The sequence below is a fragment of the Scyliorhinus torazame genome, chromosome 29 (assembly GCF_047496885.1).
Source record: "Scyliorhinus torazame isolate Kashiwa2021f chromosome 29, sScyTor2.1, whole genome shotgun sequence".
NCBI classification, from domain to species: Eukaryota; Metazoa; Chordata; class Chondrichthyes; order Carcharhiniformes; family Scyliorhinidae; genus Scyliorhinus; species Scyliorhinus torazame.
Genome location: NC_092735.1, coordinates 1,019,844 through 1,033,856, shown reverse-complemented (window position 1 = coordinate 1,033,856; position 14,013 = coordinate 1,019,844).

The window sequence follows — 14,013 nt, the reverse complement described above, 5'->3', positions numbered from 1 at the left end:
TATCATTGACTTATTGAAGTGAGCAGCAAAGAGAGGGGAATGCGAAAGAGAAAATGCTGGAAAATCTCAGCAAGTCTGGCAGCATCTGTAGGGAGAGAAAAGAGCTAAGGTTGCGAGTCCGATGACTCTGTCAAAGCTAACAGACAGAGAAAGTGCGAAATGTTTATACTGTGGAGTGACGATCCGGGGGTTTTAAAGCGCGGGAGAGGAGCCGGAGATTTAAAAGCGGGAGAGGAGCTGCCTCCTCTAACCTAAGGGGTTGAGTGAACATCAGGTAAGCTCTTTTTTCTTTTTCTTGTTTTATCTGCAAGTTATCTAGAGGGGATGGCAGGGAAGGCAGTGCAATGTTCCTCCTGCAGAATGTTTGAGGTGAGGGACGCCGTCAGTGTCCCTGCTGATTTCATCTGTGGGAAGTGCACCCATCTCCAGCTCCTCAGAAACCGCGTTAGGGAACTGGAGCTGGAGCTGGATGAACTTCGGATCATTCGGGAGGCAGAGGTGGTTATAGATAGTAGCTTCAGGGATGTAGTTACTCCGAAGAATGAAGATAGATGGGTGACGGTGAGGGGGGCTGGGAGGAAGCAGTCAGTACAGGGATCCTCTGTGGTCATTCCCCTTAGTAACAAGTATACCGCTTTGGATACTGTTAGGGGGGACGACTTACCAGGGGTAAGCCATGGGGTACAGGTCTCTGGCACAGAGTCTGTCCCTGTTGCTCAGAAGGGAAGGGGGGAGAGGAGTAGAGCATTAGTCATTCCATAGTTAGGGGGATAGATAGGAGATTCTGTGGGAACGAGAGAGACTCACGGTGGGTGTGTTGCCTCCCAGGTGCAAGGGTACGTGATGTCTCGGATCGTGTTTTCGGGATCCTTAAGGGGGAGGGGGAGCAGCCCCAAGTCGTGGTGCACATAGGTACCAATGACATAGGTAGGAAAAGGGATAGGGATGTAAGGCAGGAATTCAGGGAGCTGGGGTGGAAACTTAGATCCAGGACAAACAGAGTTATTATCTCTGGGTTGTTACCCGACTTCGATGTTGTGGCCATTTCGGAGACATGGATAGAGCAGGGACAGGAATGGTTGTTGCAGGTGCCGGGGTTTAGATATTTCAGTAGCTCAGGGAAGGTAGTAAAAGAGGGGGAGGGGTGGCATTGTTAGTCAAGGACAGTATTACGGTGGCAGAAAGGACATTTGATGAGGACTCGTCTACTGAGGTAATATGGGCTGAGGTTAGAAACAGGAAAGGAGAGGTCACCCTGTTGGAAATTTTCTATAGGTCTCTGAAAAGTTCCAGAGATGGAGAGGAAAGGATTGCAAAGATGATTCTGGATAGGAGCGAAAGTAACAGGGTAGTGTAGCCACTTAAAATGGCCAACTCCCGATTCAAAATGGCGAACGGCAAAGGCTGATGGGAAAGTCAGCCAACAGGACAAAAACCAGCAGCTGCAGGTTGGCTGTGTATTTACCTCTGGAAAGGCCAGACAAGATCGATACCAGCAACCATCAGCATAACAAAACACCAGCCATCTGCATACTAATGAGCAATCCCCGGGAACAATAAGCAACATTTAGACACATAAAGCAAAGCCAGACTCCTCGGCGCCAGCAGGAGCCGACACAAAAGGAGGTGAACGACCACCTCAGGACCGCCCATCGATCAGGGAACCGCTCCAGCATTGGAGAAAATCGAACCAAGCGATTGGGACAAAGTCCAATCACTTGGGACCAGGTGTAGGACCTTCAATATGACGCAAGGCTGGTTGAGGTAACATCAATCAAGGCTTTATTGAGCAGAACTTGTTCCCCAGCAGCTCGGTTACAGAATGCAGCTGCTGGTAGGGGTTTACAGGGTCGGTACTGTGCCGTAACTCTTAACTATAAACAAAATTGTCACTTTAACTGGGCCAAACAGGGTCAACATGGTGCCATAACTATAAACTATACACAATAATGCCGCTTTTACTGGGCTACTGAAATGTTGAGATGAATTAAAGCGATTTGATGAGCCGGGTGGGTGCCCTGGTCGTCCTTTTCGATCGTCTCGGGCCGGGTGGTGGTGATGCCGCTGGCTCGAGTCCTGTCGTCTCTGGGAGCGTAGCGCTGTCCCCTGTTTCCTTACTCCTGGGCGGGCCTGGGAGGAGAACCGAACCCCCCGGGAAGGGGGTGGCTGCGGGGTGAGCCGGCGGGAGTGAGGGGGTGATTGGTGTGGGGAGGGTGTGGGGAGCTCCGGCGGGCGCCAGGTCCCGCAGGGAGACCGTGTCCTGTCGGCCATCGGGGAACGCCACGTAGGCATATTACGGGTTAGCGTGGAGGAGATGTACCTTTTCCACCAACGGGTCTGATTTGTGCGCCCGCACATGTTTCCGGAGCAGGATGGGTCCCGGAGCTGCCAGCCAGGTCGGAAGTGGGGTTCCAGAGGAGGACTTCCTAGGGAAAACAAGGAGGCGCTCGTGAGGCGTTTGGTTAGTCGTGGTGCACAGCAGGGACCGGATAGAGTGAAGGACATCCGGGAGGACTTCCTGCCAGCGGGAAATTGGGAGACTCCTAGACCGGAGGGCCAGTAGGACGGCCTTCCAGACCGTTCCGTTCTCCCTCTCTACCTGCCCGTTCCCCCGGGGGTTGTAACTGGTCATCCTGCTCGAGTCTATGCCCTTGCTGAGCAGGAATTGACGCAGTTCGTCACTCATGAAGGAGGACCCCCTGTCGCTATGGATGTAGGCGGGGAAACCGAACAGTGTAAAAATGGTGCAGAGGGCTTTAATGACCGTGGCCGCGGTCATGTCGGGGCAGGGGATGGCGAAAGGGAAACGGGAGTATTCGCCAACGACGTTCAGAAAGTACGTGTTGCGATCGGTGGAGGGGAGGGGGCCTTTGAAATCCAAACTGAGGCGTTCAAAGGGTCGGGAGGCCTTTATCAGGTGTGCTCTATCTGGCCTGAAAAAGTGAGGTTTGCACTCTGCGCAGATCTGGCAGTTTCTGGTGACTGTTCGGACGTCCTCGATGGAGTAAGGGAGATTGCGGGCCTTGAGGAAGTGGTAGAAATGAGTGACCCCCGGGTGGCAGAGGTCCTCGTGGAGGGCTTGTAGACGGTCCACTTGTGCGTTGGCACATGTGCCGCGAGATAGGGCATCGGACGGCTCGTTCAGCTTTCCGGGACGGTACAAGATCTCATAATTGTAGGTGGAGAGTTCGATCCTCCACCGCAAGATCTTGTCGTTCTTGATCTTGCCCCGCTGTGCATTATCGAACATGAAGGCTACCGACCGTTGGTCAGTGAGGAGAGTGAATCTCCTACCGGCCAGGTAATGCCTCCAATGTCGCACAGCTTCCACTATGGCCTGGGCCTCCTTTTCCACTGACTTTGGCGGATTTCTGAAGCATGGAGGGTTCGGGAGAAGAAGGCCACGGGTCTGCCTGCTTGGTTGAGGGTGGCCGCCAGAGCTACATCCGATGCGTCGCTCTCGACTTGGAAGGGGAGGGACTCGTCGATGGCACGCATCGTGGCCTTTGCGATATCCGCTTTGATGCGGCTGAAGGCCTGGCGAGCCTCTGTCGACAGGGGAAAAGTAGTGGACTGGATTAGTGGGCGGGCCTTGTCTGCGTACTGGGGGACCCACTGGGCGTAATAGGAAAAGAAGCCCAGGCAGCGTTTCAGGGCTTTGGCACAGTGGGGGAGAGGGAACTCCATGAGGGGGCGCATGCGTTCGGGGTCGGGGCCTATCACTCCATTTCGCACTACGTAGCCCAGGATGGCTAGACGATCGGTGGGGAACACGCATTTTTCCCTGTTGTAGGTGAGGTCAAGGGCGTTAGCGGTCTGGAGGAATTTGCGGAGGTTGGCGTCGTGGTCCTGCTGGTCGTGGCCGCAGATGGTGACGTTGTCGAGATACGGGAGCGTGGCCCGTAAACCGTGCTGGTCAACCATTCGGTCCATCTCTCGTTGGAAGACCGAGACTCCGTTCGTGACGCCGAATGGAACCCTTAAGAAGTGGTATAACCGCCCGTCTGCCTCGAAGGCAGTGTACTTGCGGTCACCGGGGCGAATGGGGAGCTGGTGGTAGGCGGACTTGAGGTCCACTGTGGAAAAAACCTTGTACTGTGCAATCTGATTGACCATGTCGGATATGCGGGGGAGAGGGTATGCATCTAGCTGAGTGTACCTGTTGATGCTCTGACTATAGTCGATGACCATCCTCTGTTTCTCCCCGGTCTTTATGACTACCACCTGGGCTCTCCAGGGACTGTTGCTAGCCTGGATGATGCCTTCCTTCAGCAGCCTCTGGACTTCAGACCGGATTAATGCTCGGTCCTGGGCGCTGTACCGTCTGCTCCTAGTGGCGACGGGCTTGCAATCCGGGGTAAGGTTCGCAAACAAGGAAGGCGGTTCAACCTTGAGGGTCGCGAGGCCGCAGACAGTCAGTGGGGGTATAGGGCCGCCAAATTTAAATGTTAAGCTCTGGAGGTTGCATTGGAAGTCCAACCCCAGGAGGGTGGGCGCACAGAGATGGGGGAGGACATACAGCCGGTAATTTTTGAACTCCCTCCCCTGCACCATTAGGTTAGCGATGCAGAACCCTTTGATCTCAACGGACTGGGACCCCGCCGCCAGGAAAAGTTTCTGGGTGCTTGGACGAATTATGAGGGAAGAGCGTCTTACCGTGTCCGGATGAATGAAACTCTCCGTGCTCCCAGAGTCGATTAAACACCGCGTCTCGTACCCATTCACCAGGACTGTAGTCGTTGCTGTCTGGAGCGTCCGTGGCCACGACTGGTCCAGGGTCATCGATGCCAAGCGTGGCTGTCGCAGCAGATCATCGTTGTCAGGCAGCATGGGGCCGTCCGTGTCGGGGTCCTTTCCTGTCAGCCAAGATGGCGGCATCCACGGATCGCACACGGTCTGGGGTGGACAAAATGGCGGCGCCCATCTCTCCCTCGTGGTGTCCGGGGCCCAAAATGGCGACGTCCGTTGGCCGCACGTGGATCGCTGGAGGGGCTGAGTCTGTGGTCCCGTTTCTTCCCCGGAGATCGAAGCGACCCCGCGGGACTGGCACACCGCAGCGTAGTGGCCCTTTTTCCCACAGCTTTTACAGGTAGCCGAGCGGGCCGGGCAGCGCTGCCGGGGGTGTTTCGGTTGGCCGCAAAAATAGCAGCGGGGCCCCCCCGGTTGGTCTGGGGTTCAGGCCGCGCAGGTTTGCGGGGGTGGGGGGGGTGCCGGAGAGTCGATTGCGGCGGGGGTCCATGGAGCCCAAGGGGCTGCAGTGCGGTCGGGGGCGTAGGCGCGGGCGGTACGCGAGGCCACATCAAGGGATGCCGCCAGGGCCCGAGCTTCTGTGCGACCCAGAGATTCTTTCTCCAGAAGCCTCTGGCGGATCTGGGATGAAGCCAAGCCTGCCACATACGCATCGCGGACCATGATATCCGTGTGTTCATTCGCTGTTACCGCTGGGCAGTTGCAGTTTCTTCCCAGGATCTGCAGAGCGTTATAGAACTCGTCCAACGATTCTCCGGGAAGTTGTCGTCGTGTCGCGAGCTTGTAGCGTACAAAAACCTAGTTGGCGGGCCGGATGTAGATGTCTTTCAGCGCGGCGATGGCCGCGGGGAAATCGTCCTCGATGTGTGAGTAGACGTGGGGACTCACCCTGGAATAGAGGACCTGCATCTTCTGTTCGTCCATTGGTTTGCCGGGGGCCGTTCGGAGGTAGCCCTCAAAACACGCCAGCCAATGTTTAAAGATAGAGGTCGAGTTAGCTGCTTGGGGTGCGATTCGCAGGCACTCCGGGGTGATGCGGAGCTCCATATTCATACGTCGTTTTTAAAAAATTTAAGTCTGCTCAATAAATTGTAGGACCATCAATATGACGCAAGGCTGGATGAGGTAACATCATTTAAAGGCTTTATTGAGCAGAACTTGTTCCCCAGCAGCTCGGTGACAGAATGCAGCTGCTGGGAAAAATCCAGGTTCTTATACCGGCATTTCTGGGTGGAGCCCAGTAGACGGCAGAACCTATCAGGACCCGGTATCCATCTACCAATAGCCTGTCGGCATCATGGTGTACCGTATTACCCCTAATACATACCAGGGGCATGAGGTCCTGCAACAGGAGTTCAGGGAGCTTGGCAGAAAGTTAAAAGACAGGACCTCGAGGGTTGTAATCTCGGGATTACGCCCTGTGCCACGTGCCAGTGAGACTAGAAATAGGAAGATAGAGCAGCTAAACACGTGGCTAAACAGCTGGTGTAGGAGGGAGGGTTTCCATTATCTGGACCACTGGGAGCTCTTCCGGGGCAGGTGTGACCTGTATAAGAAGGACGGGTTGCATCTAAACCGGAGAGGCATAAATATCCTGGCCGCGAGGTTTGCTAGTGTCACACGGGAGGGTTTAAACTAGTATGGCAGGGGGGTGGGCACGGGAGCAATAGGTCAGAAGGTGAGAGCATTGAGGGAGAACTAGGGAATAGGGACAGTGTGGCTCTGAGGCAGAGCAGACAGGGAGAAGTTGCTGAACACAGCGGGTCTGGTGGCCTGAAGTGCATATGTTTTAATGCAAGAAGTATTACGGGTAAGGCAGATGAACTTAGAGCTTGGATTAGTACTTGGAACTATGATGTTGTTGCCATTACAGAGACCTGGTTGAGGGAAGGGCAGGATTGGCAGCTAAACGTTCCAGGATTTAGATGTTTCAGGCGGGATAGAGGGGGATGTAAAAGGGGAGGCGGAGTTGCGCTACTGGTTCGGGAGAACATCACAGCTGTACTGCGAGAGGACACCTCAGAGGACAGTGAGGCTATATGGGTAGAGATCAGGAATAAGAAGGGTGCAGTCACAATGTTGGGGGTTTACTACAGGCCTCCCAACAGCCAGCGGGAGATAGAGGAGCAGATAGGTAGACAGATTTTGGAAAAGAGTAAAAACAACAGGGTTGTGGTGATGGGAGACTTCAACTTCCCCAATATTGACTGGGACTCACTTAGTGCCAGGGACTGAGACGGGGCGGAGTTTGTAAGGAGCATCCAGGAGGGCTTCTTAAAACAATATGTAGACAGTCCAACTAGGGAAGGGGCGGCACTGGACCTGGTATTGGGGAATGAGCCCGGCCAGGTGGTAGATGTGTCAGTAGGGGAGCATGTAAGAGGGACGGGGAAAAAACAGTCAGTGCAGGGATCCCCTGCGGTCGTTCCCCTGAGAAACAAGTATACCGCTTTGGATACTTGTGGGGGGGGGGGACTTACCAGGGGTAAGCCATGGGGTACAGACCTCTGGCACAGAGTCTGTCCCTGTTGCTCAGAAGGGAAGGGGGGAGAGGAGCAGAGCATTAGTAATTGGGGACTCTATAGTCAGGGGCACAGATAGGAGATTTTGTGGGAGCGTGAGAGACTCACGTTTGGTATGTTGCCTCCCAGGTGCAAGGGTACGTGATGTCTCGGATCGTGTTTTCCGGGTCCTAAAGGGGGAGGGGGAGCAGCCCCAAGTCGTGGTCCACATTGGCACTAACGACATAGGTAGGAAAGGGGATAAGGATGTCAGGCAGGCTTTCAGGGAGCAAGGATGGAAGCTCAGAACTAGAACAAACAGAGTTGTTATCTCTGGGTTGTTGCCCGTGCCACGTGATAGTGAGATGAGGAATAGGGAGAGAGAGCATTTAAACACGTGGCTACAGGGATGGTGCAGGCGGGAGGGATTCAGATTTCTGGATAACTGGGGCTCTTTCTGGGGAAGGTGGGACCTCTACAGACAGGATGGTCTACATCTGAACCTGCGGGGCACAAATATCCTGGGGGGGAGATTTGTTAGTGCTCTTTGGGGGGGTTTAAACTAATGCAGCAGGGGCATGGGAACCTGGATTGTAGTTTTAGGGTAAGGGAGAATGAGAGTATAGAGGTCAGGAGCTCAGATTTGACGTCGCAGGAGGGGGCCAGTGTTCAGGTAGGTGGTTTGAAGTGTGTCTACTTCAATGCCAGGAGTATACGAAATAAGGTAGGGGAACTGGCAGCATGGGTTGGTACCTGGGACTTCGATGTTGTGGCCATTTCGGAGACGTGGATAGAGCAGGGACAGGAATGGATGTTGCAGGTTCCGGGGTTTAGGTGTTTTAGTAAGGTCAGAGAAGGAGGCAAAAGAGGGGGAGGTGTGGCGCTGCTAGTCAAGAGCAGTATTACGGTGGCGGAGAGGATGCTAGATGGGGACTCATCTTCCGAGGTAGTATGGGCTGAGGTTAGAAACAGGAAAGGAGAGGTCACCCTGTTGGGAGTTTTCTATAGACCTCCAAATAGTTCTCGGGATGTAGACGAAAGGATGGCGAGGATGATCCTGGATAAGAGCGAAAGTAATAGGGTAGTTATTATGGGAGACTTTAACTTTCCAAATATTGACTGGAAAAGATATAGTTTGAGTACATTAGATGGGTCGTTTTTTGTTCAGTGTGTGCAGGAGGGTTTCCTGACACAGTTTGTTGACAGGCCAACAAGAGGCGAGGCCACATTGGATTTAGTTTTGGGTAATGAACCAGGCCAGGTGTTGGATTTGGAGGTAGGTGAGCACTTTGGGGACAGTGACCACAATTCGGTGACGTTTACGTTAAGGATGGAAAGGGATAAGTATACACCGCAGGGCAAGAGTTATAGCTGGGGGAAGGGAAATTATGATGCCACTAACTTGGGGGGGATAAGGTGGAGAAGTAGGCTGCAAGTTTTGGACACACTGGATAAGTGGAGCTTGTTCAAGGATCAGCTACTGCGTGTTCTTGATAAGTACGTACCGGTCAGGCAGGGAGGAAGGTGCCGAGCGAGGGAACCGTGGTTTACCAAAGAAGTGGAATCTCTTGTTAAGAGGAAGAAGGAGGCCTATGTGAAGATGAGGTGTGAAGTTTCAGTTGGGGCGATGGATAGTTACAAGGTAGCGAGGAAGGATCTAAAGAGAGAGCTAAGACGAGAAAGGAGGGGACATGAGAAGTATTTGGCAGGTAGGATCAAGGAAAACCCAAAAGCTTTCTATAGGTATGTCAGGAATAAGCGAATGACTAGGGACAGAGTAGGACCAGTCAAGGACAGGGATGGGAAGTTGTGTGTAGAGTCTGAAGAGATAGGCGAGATACTAAATGAATATTTTTCGTCAGTATTCACTCAGGAAAAAGATAATGTTGTGGAGGAGAATGCTGAGCTCCAGGTAAATAGATTAGATGGCATTGAGGTACGGAGGGAAGAGGTGTTGGCAATTCTGGACAGGCTGAAATAGATAAGTCCCCGGGACCTGATGGGATTTATCCTAGGATTCTCTGGGAGGCCAGGGAAGAGATTGCTGGACCATTGGCTTTGATTTTTATGTCATCATTGGATACAGGAATAGTGCCAGAGGACTGGAGGATAGCAAATGTGGTCCCTTTGTTCAAAAAGGGGAGCAGAGACAACCCCGGCAACTATAGACCGGTGAGCCTCACGTCTGTAGTGGGTAAAGTCTTGGAGGGGATTATAAGAGACAAGATTTATAATCATCTAGATAGGAATAATATGATCAGGGATAGTCAGCATGGCTTTGTGAAGGGTAGGTCATGCCTCACAAACCTTATCGAGTTCTTTGAGAAGGTGACTGAACAGGTAGACGAGGGTAGAGCAGTTGATGTGGTGTATATGGATTTCAGCAAAGCGTTTGATAAGGTTCCCCACGGTAGGCTATTGCAGAAAATACGGAGGCTGGGGATTGAGGGTGATTTAGAGATGTGGATCAGAAATTGGCTAGCTGAAAGAAGACAGAGGGTGGTGGTTGATGGGAAATGTTCAGAATGGAGTTCAGTTACAAGTGGAGTACCACAAGGATCTGTTCTGGGGCTGTTGCTGTTTGTCATTTTTATCAATGACCTAGAGGAAGGCGCAGAAGGGTGGGTGAGTAAATTTGCAGACGATACTAAAGTCGGTGGTGTTGTCGATAGTGTGGAAGGAAGTAGCAGGTTACAGAGGGATATAGATAAGCTGCAGAGCTGGGCTGAGAGGTGGCAAATGGAGTTTAATGTAGAGAAGTGTGAGGTGATTCACTTTGGAAGGAAAAACAGGAATGTGGAATATTTGGCTAATGGAAAAGTTCTTGAAAGTGTGGATGAGCAGAGGGATCTAGGTGTCCATGTACATAGATCCCTGAAAGTTGCCACCCAGGTTGATAGGGTGGTGAAGAAGGCCTATGGAGTGTTGGCCTTTATTGGTAGAGGGATTGAGTTCCGGAGTCAGGAGGTCATGTTGCAGCTGTACAGAACTCTGGTACGGCCGCATTTGGAGTATTGCGTACAGTTCTGGTCACCGCATTATAGGAAGGACGTGGAGGCTTTGGAACGGGTGCAGAGGCGATTTACCAGGATGTTGCCTGGTATGGAGGGAAAATCTTATGAGGAAAGGCTGATGGACGTGAGGTTGTTTTCGTTAGAGAGAAGGTTAAGAGGAGACTTAATAGAGGCATACAAAATGATCAGAGGGTTGGATAGGGTGGACAGTGAGAGCCTTCTCCCGCGGATGGAAATGGCTAGCACGAGGGGACATAGCCTTAAACTGAGGGGTAATAGATATAGGACAGAGGTCAGGGGTAGGTTCTTTACGCAAAGAGTAGTGAGGCCGTGGAATGCCCTACCTGCTACAGTAGTGAACTCGCCAACATTGAGGGCATTTAAATGTTTATTGGATAAACATATGGATGATAATGGCATAGTGTAGGTTAGATGGCTTTTGTTTCGGTGCAACATCGTGGGCCGAAGGGCCTGTACTGCGCTGTATCGTTCTATGTTCTATGTTCTATTTCGGTAACAGTGACCACAATTCAGTAAGTTTTAAAGTACTGGTGGACAAGGATAAGAGCGGTCCGAGGATGAATGTGCTAAATTGGGGGAAGGCTAATTATAACAATATTAGGGGGGAACTGAAGAACATAGATTGGGGGCGGATGTTTGAGGGCAAATCAACATCTGACATGTGGGAGGCTTTCAAATGGCAGTTGAAAGGAATTCAGGACCGGCATGTTCCTGTGAGGAAGAAGGATAAATACGGCAATTTTCGGGAACCATGGATGACGAGAGATATTGTAGGCCTCGTCAAAAAGAAAAAGGAGGCACTTGTCAGGGCTAAAAGGCTGGGAACAGACGAAGCCTGCGTGGAATATAAGGAAAGTAGGAAGGAACTTAAGCAAGGAGTCAGGAGGGCTAGAAGGGGTCACGAAAAGTCATTGGCAAATAGGGTTAAGGAAAATCCCAAGGCTTTTTACACGTACATAAAAAGCAAGAGGGTAGCCAGGGAAAGGGTTGGCCCACTGAAGGATAGGCAAGGGAATCTATGTGTGGAGCCAGAGGAAATGGGCGAGGTACTAAATGAATACTTTGCATCAGTATTCACCAAAGAGAAGAAATTGGTAGATGTTGACTCTGGAGAAGGGTGTGTAGATAGCCTGGGTCACATTGAGATCCAAAAAGACGAGGTGTTGGGTGTCTTAAAAAATATTAAGGTAGATAAGTCCCCGGGGCCTGATGGGATCTACCCCAGAATACTGAAGGAGGCTGGAGAGGAAATTGCTGAGGCCTTGACAGAAATCTTTGGATCCTCGCTGTCTTCAGGGGATGTCCCGGAGGACTGGAGAATAGCCAATGTTGTTCCTCTGTTTAAGAAGGGTAGCAAGGATCATCCCGGGAACTACAGGCCGGTGAGCCTTACTTCAGTGGTAGGGAAACTACTGGAGAGAATTCTTCGAGACAGGATCTACTCCCATTTGGAAGCAAATGGACGTATTAGTGAGAGGCAGCACGGTTTTGTGAAGGGGAGGTCGTGTCTCACTAACTTGATAGAGTTTTTCGAGGAGGTCACTAAGATGATTGATGCAGGTAAGGCAGTGGATGTTGTCTATATGGACTTCAGTAAGGCCTTTGACAAGGTCCCTCATGGTAGACTAGTACAAAAGGTGAAGTCACACGGGATCAGGGGTGAGCTGGCAAGGTGGATACAGAACTGGCTAGGCCATAGAAGGCAGAGAGTAGCAATGGAAGGATGCTTTTCTCATTGGAGGGCTGTGACCAGTGGTGTTCCACAGGGATCAGTGCTGGGACCTTTGCTCTTTGTAGTATATATAAATGATTTGGAGGAAAATGTAACTGGTCTGATTAGTAAGTTTGCAGACGACACAAAGGTTGGTGGAATTGCGGATAGCGATGGGGACTGTCTGAGGATACAGCAGGATTTAGATTGTCTGGAGACTTGGGCGGAGAGATGGCAGATGGAGTTTAATCCGGACAAATGTGAGGTAATGCATTTTGGAAGGTCCGTAGCTTACGCCTCCAGAATTTTAGATGCTGTGGAGCAGGGATTTTCAGCCTATGAGAGGCACCTGCTCGCAGTATTTTGGGCAGTTCAGTATTTTTCGTACATTACCGGACTGAACCCCATCACAATCCTCACAGAACACACCCCCACCCAACCTTTACTGGACGGACGACTCAAGGACGGCACAGTCAGTCAGATTAGAGCAGCGAGATGGACCCTTCTCTTGCAGGGACGGGACATCGCTGTTAAAAGGACAAAGACCCACACCTTTTTAGCCGACAACTTACAGTACCCCGGAACCCCCCATGAATGCGAAATTATCTCTCCACACCACAACACAGGCCCCTTTATCACTAAAACATCCCCCAGACAGATAGGGAGTTCAACCCAGAGCCCCCCGCACACAGACACGTGTGAGCCCATAAAGATCTATGTGGACGGATCTTCCACAGTCTTGGATGGGAAGCGCATAACAGATTGCGGTATCGATGTCGAGGACACGCAGGGACGCGCCCTCGAGGAAATATCGTTAAATCTTCCAGGCCACTTAGGCGCGCAGGCAGCAGAGCTCGCGGCCGTCGCATATATAGTGGAACACCCAGATTCCTTCCCCAGCCCAGCAGACATATACTCGGACAGCCTCTATGCAACAGCCTCACGGAATTCCTGCCCCTGTGGAAAGCAAGAGGATTTGTTTCCGCAGACGGAAAACCCCTCCCCTCAGCCCCATTGCTCCGTCACATTTTAGAGAGAGCCCAGAACAGGACTTATGGGATAATCAAAGTCCGCAGTCACCATCGTTCCTCCCCCCCTGGAAATGTAAAAGCCGACGCACTGGCTAAAGCAGGTTCCAGACGTGGACATTTTTGGACAGCCTCCGAAAGCGCGCAGTGAATGCAGTTCAGGTCTCACAGACAAAGATCGAGGATCTAGTAGAGGCCCAGAAGCAGGACAGCAATCTCAGGGAGATTGTAAAAGGAAAATATCCAGCTCCCTATGAGAGGTTCAAAGATGCTCTGACCACACATGACGGTGTGGTGTTAAAAGACACCCTTTATGTGGTTCCTGAACAGGACAGGAATCAACTGATTTGTTTATTCCATGACGGTCATGGACATCAGGGAATCGATCCCCCTACAGCCCATCTCAAGCAGCTTTGTTGGTGGCCGAATTTAAAGGAAGATGTAAACCATTACATCGAGAATTGTCTTACCTGTGCCCAGAATAACCCGGACAGATATGCCAAAAAGGCTCAACTCAGCCACACCCGACCCGTTAATGGCCCCTGGACTAACCTCCAGATTGATTTTATAGGTCCATTGCCCCCTTGCAGGAATGGCTATAAATATGTACTCGTGGTGATAGACACGTTTACAAAATGGGTGGAAGCATTCCCAGCCCGAACAAACATTGCAAAAACCACAGCCAAGATTCTAACCCACCACATCTTTACAAGGTGGGGACTCCCCCGCAGCATTGAATCCGACCAAGGCTCCCATTTTACGGGACGTGTCATGCAGAACGTCCTCACGATATTTGGCATCACCCAAAAATTCCACATAGCATACCACCCTCAGTCGAGTGGTATCGTGGAGCGCATGATTCGGACCCTAAAATCCACCCTCAGAAAAATGGTCCAGCAAAACAACACCACCTGGGACTCAGTCTTCCCCTTTGCGCTGATGTTTCTGCGTAATACAATTTCAACTTCTACAGGTTACACCCCACATAC